Below are 9,483 nucleotides of genomic sequence, written 5' to 3'. Positions count from 1 at the left end.
GATACATCTATTGCAATAAAAATAAGTTTAAAAAATTACTGCAAGATCTTGGAGTGCCCTACTATAATCATTCGTGAAAAATAAATTATATCCTGTGTAGTTTTAGATTTAAGTGCATTTTATGGCGTCTTAATTCTTTTGAAAATTGGTAATCCATGTTTGCTTTTTATGGGAACGCTTAATAAACAAAAGCAATTTGACTGACCAGAACACCAAATTCCTCAACCATGCCGGATATAGGAGAGTTTATGGTACTTTCTTTGCTTCTGGGGAATAATGAGACCTGTGGTACCTTCCATATAATAATGAAATATGTGGTAAGAAATGTGGCTACAAATCTATGATTTAAAAAAGTTTAGGTCAGTATTTTGTTAATACTTTTTTTTTTTTGAGACAAAGAGTTTTGTTCTTGTTGCCCAGGCTGGAGTGCAGTGGCGCCATCTTGACTCACTGCAACCTCTGCCTCCTGGGTTCAAGGGATTCTCCTGCCTCAGCCTCCCAAGTAGCTGGGACTACAGGCTCGCGCAGCCACACCCGGCTAATTTTTTTGTATTTCATAGAGACAGGATTTCACCATGTTGGTCGGGCTCGTCTTGAACTCCTGACCTCACGTGATCCACCTGCCTCAGCCTCCCAAAGTGCTGGGATTACAGGTGTGAACCACAGTGACCAGCCAATACTTGTTATTTTAAAACAACAATAAAGCCCACTACTGTGTACTCGAAGTTTTAAATTCAAATATAATACCTTAAAAGTATAAAGATGGAATAGGGATTATGGCTTTTAAGCAGCTAATATTTGAGACTTTGTAGTTGCATAAATATTTGAATCACACAGAAGAGTATAGAAAATAATACAATGAACATCTGTGTATCTACCACTGAATTTAGTCAAGTCTTAAGTTTGCCATATGCTTCAGATGTTTCAAATAACTAAAAGATTTCATGTACCATTTTTCTTTTTACATTTTATATAAATGATTATTTTATACAATTTCTTTTTCCTGCAGTTTGTCTCCTTTTTTCCTTCTTTTTGCTGGGTATTGTGTTTTTGATATTTACCCATACGAATACTTTTAGTTCATTTATTTCCACTGCTGAGTAGTGTTTCATTGAATGTAAATATACCACAATTTATCCATTCAATCTCCTTAAAAATTGTTTCAAATATTTGCTATTACAAACAACAATGCTGCAAGGAACACTGTGTTTCTGAGAGTTTAGCAGAAACTTTCAAAAACATCTTTGACTACCACTCATGGCAAAAAATGTTTTGATCACATCCCAGTACATACATATTGTGTCAAAAGTTTAATAAAACAAGTTTTACCCTTATTTCATGCGGTAGACTATGATATTTTCTATTCTATTATTTCTCATTAAAAAAATGCTGGGTATTCAGCCATAGGTCTGACTGAAAAAAAAAATGCTGAGTATGACGCGCTACATTGATATATTTCTTGAGATACTGATAGGTGAGGCTCTAGGGCACTGCTGTTCAATCGACATATGGTGCAAAAACATAAAATTTTATATTTTCTAGTAGCTGTATTAAAAATGTTTAAACAGATGAAATTCTAATGATCCAATCTATTTAACGCAGTATATCCAAAATGTTATCATTATAACATATAATCAATATACAAATTATTTATAGGTTATTTTACATTCTATATTTTTTGGTACAAAGTCTTTGGAGTCTGGCATGTATTTTATACTTAAAGCACATCTATTTTCGATCAGCCACGTTTCAAGTGCTCAACAGTCACATGTGGCTAGTGGCTACCATATTGGACAGTGCAGTTTTAGAGTTTACATTTATGAGTGTAATTGCTGAATCAAAAGCTATGAGCATCTTTAACTTTATAGATATTGCCAAATTGCTTTCCGAAATGGTCTTAACAATTTAAACTCCCTTTCCCCCATATCCATACTAATATTTGATATTGTCAGACTTTTAAAATTTTATAATTTTGAAGAATGTTGTTTTTCTTTACCATTTTATTTTGGAATAATTTTAGATTTACAGAAAAGTTGCAAAGATAGTGCAGAGAGTTCCTGTATATTCCTCAGGCAGTTTCATTTTCCCAAATGTTATCATCTTACATGGGTGTTGTTTTGACTTATATTTTCCTGATAACTAGTGAAGTTGGGGTATTTTCATAGACTTATTGGTTGTTTGAGTTTTCTCTTCTGCACACATAAACTTTTCAGTCAAGTTTTGTAAAAATGGACCATAAAAGCCTATCTAGTGGCTTTCAGGAATAGCTATAGTTCATTCCTTCTTAGGGAGAATTGACATAACACTAGTCTTTTTTTGTATCACCAATCTCAATAAATTTTCAAGACCAAGGCCAGGCCTGGTGGCTCACGCCTGTAATCCCAGCACTTTGGAAGGCTGAGGCAGGAGGAGCACTTGAGCCCATGAGTTTCAGACCAGCCTGGGTAACAGAGACCCTGTCTTTACCAAAAAAAAAAAAAAGCTGGATGTGGTGTTGCATGCCTGTAGTAGTCTCAGGAGCCAGAGGTGGGAGGATCACTTCAGCCTAGGAGGTCGACGCTGCAGTGAGCCTTGATTGCTCCACTATACTCTAGCCTGGGTGACACAGTGAGATCCTGTCTTAAAAAAATATTCAAGACCAAGAAGGAATAGAAATTTTCTAGATTATTACACCCACTGGGGCTAAATAAACTCCTTTTATGCATGTCATCTTCAACTATTTGAAGTTAACTTATCATATACCCTGGAAAGTGTCTTCAGATTGAGCATTCTCAGTTTGTTGAAACATTCCTTATATTACCTGGTTTCTAGTCTGCTTATCGTTTTTTGTGCTGTCCTTTAAACATGCTCTATTCTTTTCACATTATTTCTTAAAGTGTGGTACCCAGAATAGAACACAATTCTCTATGTTTGATATAATCAGCATAAAATACAGTCATGTGCTGCATAATGACATTTCAGTCAACAAAGGACAGCATATACAATGGTGGTCCCAGAAGACTTTAATGGAGCTGAAAAGTTCCTATCACCTAGTGATGTCAGAGCTGCCATAAAGTTGTAGAGCAACGCAGTACTCATGTGCTTGTGGTGATGCTTGTGTAAATAAATTGATTGTGCTGCCAGTTGTTTAAAGCTATAGCATGTACATTTATGTATAGTACATAATACTTGATAGTGATAATAAATGACTATGCTACTGGTTTATGTATTCACTATGCTATACTATGCTATCTTATACTATTTTTTTATCATAATCTTAGAGTGTACTCCTTCTATTTATAAAAAATAAAGTTAACAGTAAAATGGCCTCAGGCAGGTCCTTCAGGAGGTATTCCAGAAGGTATTGTTATCATAGGAGATGACAGGACCATGCATGTTATTACCCCTGAAGAACTTCCAGTGGGACAAGATATGGAGGTGGAAGATAGTAATAGTGATGATCCTGAGGCTGTGTAAGCCTAGGCTAATAATGTGTGTGTTTGTGTCTTAGTTTTTAACAAAATGTTTAAAAAATAAAAAAAAATTAATAATGTTAGAAAAAAAGCTTATAGAATAAGGATATAAAGAAAGAAAATATTTTTGTACAGCTGTATAATGTTTGTGTTTTAAGCTACGTGTTATTACAAAAGAGTCAAAAAGTTAAAAATAAGTAAAAAGTTTGTACTTTGGGGAGGCCGAGGCAGGCAGATCACTTGAGCTCAGGAGTTCGAGACTGGCCTGGGAATGATGGTGAAACCCTGTCTCTATCAAAAATATAAAAAATTATCCTGGCATGGTGGCAAGTGCCTGTGGTCCCAGCTACTCTGTGGTCCCAGTTACTCTGTGGTCCCAGCTACTCAGTAGGCTGAGGTGGGTGAATGGCTTGAGCCTGGGAGGCGAAGGTTGCAGTGAGCTGAGACTACCCCACTGCATTCCAGCCCCGGTGACATGCACCATCATGTCCAGATAATGTTTAAATTTTTTGTGGAGACGGGATCTCCCTGTGTTGCCCAGGTTTGTCTTGAACTCCTGGGCTCAAGCAATCCTCCTTCCTCAGTGTCCCAAAGTGCTAGGATTACAGTTGTGAGCCACTGTACCCAGTCATTTAAAATCTTTTATGTCATATTTTTACTTACCTTTTCTAGGTTTAGATATGTTTGGATACACACATACTTATAATTATGTTACAGTTTCCTGCAGTATTCAGTACAGTAACATGAGGTATAGGTTTGTAGCCTAGAAGCAATAGGCTATACTATATAGCCTAGATGTGTAGTTGGCTATACCATCTTGTGTAAGTACACTCTATGATGGGGGTCCCCAACAGTGATTGCCTGGGGTGGAGCCTGAGGGACAGAATGAATGCAAAGGGGCATGATGAAATTTTCTAAGGAGATGAGAATGTTCAGTTTCTTGATTGGAGTGGTGTTTAGATGGGATACATTTGTAAAAAAAAAAAAAAAAAGCATCAGCCTGCACGCTTAAAATATGTGAATTTTATTTTGTGTAAGTTACACTTCAGTAAAGTTAATTTATCATAAAGAAAATGAAAAAAGAGTGGGAGGGAGAAAAGGAGGGAAGAAGGAGGAACAAAGGGACGGACAGAAGGAGAGAAAGAAAAAGTGCTTTGGAGAGTAAACCCTGGAGGCCATAGGTCAGAAACAGGAGCACAGGGTGGCATCAAACACTGTTCAACGTGTAGAAGGCAGCTTCAAAGGTGAACAGGCGAGTTTGTAACAGAAATGCATATATGGTGACCCCCAGGAGCTCTTCCAAAAGGAGAACCAGAATTTCTAAACCTAGGGATAATGCCCAATATAGAACAAGAGATGGCTGTCAGACTTTGGAGACAAAAGCGTATCAGGCAGATTGCACAAGCATAAGCAAATCTTAATGGTTTGGTGTCAGCTTGAAGTAAGGTTTGTAACAGCATAACATTCTGTCCTTGGCCCTGTCCTATTTAACAGTTTTATAAATGATTTGGATGAAGAAGCTGAGGAAAGATCGCAAATAAGATAGATTATATAATAAGGAACAGAAATTGAATCTCTAGTAGTAGCAATGGGATTAATGTAGGAAAAAAGTATAGTCCTGCAGTTAAGTCTTCAAAACTAACTGCACCAATACATAACTGTCAAGATATCTCTTGACAGCAGCATACATTTTTAAAAGACTGAGGCCAGGCCTGGTGGCTGATGCTTATAATCCCAGCACTCTGGGAGGCCTAGGCAGGCAGGTAGCTTGAGCTTAGGAGCTCAGGAGACCAGCTTGGGAAACATGGTGAAACTCTGTCTCTACTAAAAGTACAAAACTTAGCCGGGAATGGTGGTGCACACCTGTATTCTCAGCTACTCAGGAAGCTGAGGTGGGAGGATGGCTTGAACCTGGGAGGCAGAGGCTGCAGTGAGCTAAGATCATACCACTGCACTCCAGCCTGGCAATAGAGTGAGACCTTGTCTAAATAAATAAATATTTTTAAAAAGACTGAGGGGCTTTGGGGGGCAAAGAGTTCAAAATGAATAACTAATGTTGTGTGAATGAAAAAAATCAAATTCAGCATTAGCCAAATCATTATCTAAAGACAAAAATGATCAGTCCTAAATCTAAAGACAAAGATTACAGGTGTGCATCACTTAAGGACAGGGATACATTCTGAGAAATGTGTAATTCGGTGTTAGTAATTTTTTTTTTTTTTTTTTTTTGAGATGGAGTCTCTGTTGCCCAGGATGGAGTGCAGTGGTGCAATTTTGGCTCACTTGCAACCTCCACATTGTGGATTCAAGTGGATTCCGCCTCAACCTCTGAAGTAACTGGAATTACATGCATGTGCTAATGTTTTGTATTTTTAGTAGAGACGGGACTTCACCATGTTGGCCAGGCTGGTCTTGGACCCCTGACCTCAATTGATCCACCTGCCTCGGACTCCCAAAGTGCTGGGATTACAGGTGTGAGCCACCGCGCCAGAACCATTTTCTTTTTCTTTTTAATTTTCATGGTGCTGAGCGCGGTGGCTCACGCCTGTAATCCGAGCACTTTGGGAGGCCTAGGCAAGTGGATCACAAGGCCAGGAATTCGAGACCAGCCTGGCCAGCATGGCGAAACCCGTCTCTACTAAAAATACAAAAAATTAGATGGGCACAGTGGCATGCACCTGTAGTCCCAGCTACTTGGGAGGCTGAGGCAGGAGAATTGCTTGAACCTGGCAGGTGGAGGTTGCAGTGAGCCAAGATTGTGCCACTGCACTCCAGTATGGGCGACAGAGCAAGACTCCATCTAAAAATCAAAACAAAACAAAAAAACCCAAAAAACAATTTTCAAGGGCACATAGTGGGTTTATATATTTATGGGGGTACATGAGATGTTTTGATACAGGCATGCAATGTGAAACAAGCACATTACGGAGAATTGGGTATCCAGTACCTTAAGCATTTATCCTTTGAGTTATAAACAACCCAATTATACTCTGTTAAGTTATATTTTTTGAAACAGGGCCTGGCTCCATTTCCCAGGCTGGAGTGCAGTGGTGGGATCTCAGCTCACTCTAGCCTCCACCTGCCAGGTTCAAGTGATCCTCCTACTTCATCCTCTCAAGTAGCTGGGACTGCAAGCGTTTGCCACCATGGACAGCTAATTTTTTGTACTTTTTGTTGAGATGGGGTTTCTCTATGTTTCTCAGTATGTTCTTGAATTCCTGAGCTCAGGCAATCCACTTGCCTCGGCCTCCCAAAGGTCTGGGATTACAAGCGTGAGCCACTATGCCTAGCCTTAAGTTATTTTAAAATGTACAATTAAGTTATTATTGAGTATAGTCACCCTATTGTGCTATCAAATAGTAGGTCTTACTCATTTTTTACCACTTTTTTTGTATGCATTAACCATCCCCACTTTTCCCCCAGCTCCCATTACCCTTCTCAGTCTCTGGTAACCATCCTTCTACTCTCTATGCCCATGAGTTCAATTGTTTTGATTTTTAGATCTCACAAATAAGTGAGAACATGCAGTGTTTGTCTTTTTGTACTTGGCTTATTTCATTTAACATAATGATCTCCAGTTCCATCCATGTTGTTGCAGTGACTGGATCTCATTCTTTATTATGGCCAAATAGTACTCCACAGTTTATAGGTACCACATTTTCTTTTTTTTAAGAAGAAGTCTCATTCTGTCGCCCAGGCTGGAGTGCAGTGGCACCATGTCTGCTCACTGCAAACTCTGCCTCCCAGGTTAAAATGATTCTCCTGCCTCAGCCTCTTGAGTTGATGGGACTACAGGCACACTCCACCACGTCCAGCTATTTTTTTTTTTTTTTGTATTTTTAGTAGAGATGAGGTTTCACTACATTGGCCAGGCTGGTCTTGAACTCCTGACCTCAAGTGATCGCCCACCTTGGCCTCCCAAGGCATGACCCTGTGCTCCTGTCATATATATATATATACACACACACACACACACACACATTTAATTGTTAATTAATTGTAAGTGGATACGTAGTAGATGTATATATTTATGGGGTATATGGGATATTTTTGATACAAGCATACAGTGTTAATAATTATACCAGGGTAAATAAGGTATCTATCACCTCAAACATTTATCCTTTGTATTGCAAACAATCTGATTATACTCTTTTATTTTCCAGTGTAGAATTAAATTGTTATTGCCTATAGTCATCCTGTTATGCTATCAAATACTACATCTTATTCATTTTATTTTTTGGTACCCATTAGCTATTTTCCCTTCCTGTCCTACCCATCCCCCCAACAACCTCTCCCAGCCTCATTCTACCCTCTATCTCCATGAGTTCAATTGTTTTAACTTTTAACTCTCACAAATGAGTGAGAACATGCACAATATGTAGTTCTGTGCCTGGCTTATTTCACTTAACATAATGACTTCCAGTTCTATTCATGTTGATGCAAATGACAGGATCTCATTCTTTTTTATGGCTGAGAGTATTCTATTGTGTATATATAATACATTTTTTTTTTTAAATTTGAGATGGAGTCTCTGTTGCCCAGGGTGGAGTACAGTGGTTTGATTTCAGATCACTGCAACCTCTGCCTCCTGGGTTCAAGTGCTTCTCCCATCTCAGCCTCCCGATTAATTGGGATTACTCGCATGTGCCATCATGCCTGGCTAATTTTTTGTATTTTTAGTAGAGATGGGATTTCACCATGTTGGGCAGGCTGGTCCTGAACCCCTGACCTCAAGTGATCCACCTGCCTTGGCTTGCCAAAGTGCTGGGATTACAGGCATGAGCCATGGTGCCCGGCCTATTTTCTTTCTTTTTTTTCTTTTTAATTTTCATGGGCACATAGTAGGTTTATATATTTATGGGGTACATGAGATGTTTTTATACAGGCATGTAATGTGAAATAAGCCCATTATGGAGAATGGGGTATCCATTTCCTGAAGCATTCATTCTTTGAATTATAAACAATCCTATTACACTCTTTTAAGTTATTTTACTTTATTTTTTGAAACAGGGCCTGGCTCCATTTTCCAGGCTGGAGTGCAGTGGTGCAATTTCAGCTCACTGCAGCCTCTACCTCCCAGGGTCAAGTGACCCTCCTAGCTCATCCTCCCAGCTCATCCTCCCAAGTAGCTGGGACTACAAGCGTTTGCCACCCTGCATGTAGGGAATCCATGAGCCCCACACATTGGGTGCCAGAACATAGGGATCCATGAGCCCCATGTTGTGCACCAGAATGTAGGGAGCCAGCCCTACATTACCTGTGGGTACAAAGGATTGAGAAAAAGACAGATTAAGAGAGACAGTGGGACCAGGGGGCTATCACTTTATTACTTTAGAGGTGACAGTGAAGGCCTGGAGCTCTGATCATCCACACTATTTATTTATTACAATCACTTTGATCTACAGGGTAGGGGTGGAGTGATGGTGGAGTGAATCAGTGAGCTGGAAGTGAATCAGTGAGCCAGAACTGATGTGCCATCCTAGACATTGATAACAGTGGTGGTTTGGGAGTTTCACAAAACAAGAATATATGGTTATCTTTAGCTTATTATCTTTGTACAGCTGATGGAATACCATGGACCTTACAAGGAACCTACAAATCTGGCTATGTCATAGTGCTACAAAGGGGTTTTACATCCTTGAGCACAATGCTTATGGTAACAAAGCCAAGGTCACCCTGTACTGGAACATGAGGCATGAAGAGGCCTTCCTCCTCAGAGGCCTCCTGCGGCCTTCTGCAGTTTGTTATTCCTTGTTTATGTGTTACTCATAACCAACTTATGTAGGCACTTTGTAACTCGTTTCTCCTTTGTTGCTTTTCCCAACACATGCACAGCTAATTTTTGTATTTTTTGTTGAGATGGGATTTCTCTATGTTTCCCAGGATGTTCTTAAATTCCTGAGCTCAAGCAATTCACTTGCCTTGGCCTCCCAAAGTGCTGGGATTACACGTGTGAGACATCGTGCCTGGCCTTAAGTTATTTAAAAATGTACAATTAAGTTATTATTGAGTATAGTCACCCTATTGTGCT

Source organism: Sapajus apella, unplaced genomic scaffold (genome assembly GCF_009761245.1).
Source record: "Sapajus apella isolate SASKATOON/1434 unplaced genomic scaffold, GSC_monkey_1.0 scaffold91, whole genome shotgun sequence".
Classification (NCBI taxonomy): Eukaryota; Metazoa; Chordata; class Mammalia; order Primates; family Cebidae; genus Sapajus; species Sapajus apella.
Note: the sequence above shows the minus strand (reverse complement) of the source record.